General features: G+C 45.5%; 1 non-coding gene across 1 annotated transcript; it reads left to right on the top strand.

The window, feature by feature from the left end:
- The first annotated feature begins 1,133 nt into the window (after window positions 1-1,133).
- TRNAA-UGC (transfer RNA alanine (anticodon UGC)) lies at window positions 1,134-1,205 on the top strand. Its single transcript has one exon. It is a non-coding gene; the product is annotated as a tRNA-Ala (tRNA).
- The last annotated feature ends 209 nt before the right edge of the window (window positions 1,206-1,414 follow it).

The following is a 1,414-nucleotide window of genomic DNA, read 5'->3' as shown; positions in this document are numbered from 1 at the left end:
GAGAGAGAGAGAGAGAGAGAGGGGGGGGGGGGCAGAGAAGCAGAGAGACAGACAGAGACAGAGGCAGAGAAAGAGAGAGAGAGAGAGAGAGAGAGAGTCAGAGACAGAGAGAGAGAGTGTGTGAGAGAGAAAGAGATAGGGAGATAGAGAGACGGAGAGAGAGAGATGGGGGAGGCAGACAGACAGACAGACAGAAAAAGATAGAAACAGAAGCAGAAAGATACACGGACAGAAAGAGGACGAAGACAGAGGGAGAGAGAGGGACGGACAGAAACAATGGGAGACAGAGAGAGAAGAGAGAGATAGAGGGAGAGAAAGTGAGGGTGACACAGAGAGGAATGGAAAAAGATACAGGGAGAGACGAAGAGAAAGATTAAGCCACAAAAAAGAGACAGAAGACAGGCAGAGACAGAAAGAAGGAGAGAGAAAGAGAGAGAGAGACAGAGGTCTACAAAAACAGAAAGGCAAAGAGAATATAAGAAAGAGAGATAGAGGAAGATACAAAGAATGAGAAAGAGAAAGAGATGGCCAAAGACAAAAACAAAGACAGAGGTAGAGGTACATAAACTGAGATTGACAGGGGTAGAGCAAGAGACAGGAACAATGACAAACACAGAAACAGAGGTAACTAGAAACAGGGACAGAAGCAGAGACATAGACAGAAACGATGACGGAGACACAGGCAGAGTGAGAGGCAGAGACAGAAGTAGAGACAGACGGAGACGTTGATGGAGACAAAGACAGAGACGGAGACACTGGCAGAGTGAGAGGCAGAGACAGAGACAGATACAGAAGCAGAAACAGTGACGGAGACACAGGCAAAGCAAAAGGCAGAGACAGAGACGGAGACGTTGACGGAGGCAAACACAGAAGCAGAGATGGAGACAGACACAAAGACGGATACACAGGCAGGATGAGAGATAGACAGAGACCTAGACGGAGACGGAGACAGACAGAGAAGAGACAGGCACAAATCAAATGGATATAGATAAAGAGACAGACAGAGACTGAGACAGAGGCAGTCAGAGACAGAAAGAGAGAGGCAAAGACAACAACGAAGGCACAGAGACAGAAGCATGGACGCAAACACAAACAGAAAGGGAAATACACAGACACTTTCCCTCTTTGGTCACGGGGGTGTAGCTCAGTGGTAGAGCGCTCGCTTTGCATGTGAGAGGCCCCGGGTTCGATCCCCGGCACCTCCAGGTTTTTTCTCTTAGGTTTATATTACCTTAACTATTCTATTATCTTATTGATCTAAAGTTTCCATGCTTTAAACAAATAAACGTGCTTTTGACATCAAAGTTCATATGGCACTATGGTAAAGGTATTGTGACGAAAGGGGCAAAGTTACGTATATTTCAACGGTCAAAATTTTATCTTCATTTATTTGTTATCAAGGTTATCATTTTGT

The sequence above is a fragment of the Penaeus vannamei genome, chromosome 13 (assembly GCF_042767895.1).
Source record: "Penaeus vannamei isolate JL-2024 chromosome 13, ASM4276789v1, whole genome shotgun sequence".
Taxonomy (NCBI): domain Eukaryota; kingdom Metazoa; phylum Arthropoda; class Malacostraca; order Decapoda; family Penaeidae; genus Penaeus; species Penaeus vannamei.
The sequence above is the reverse complement of the archived record's forward strand: the minus strand, read 5'-3'. Positions and strand labels throughout refer to the sequence as shown.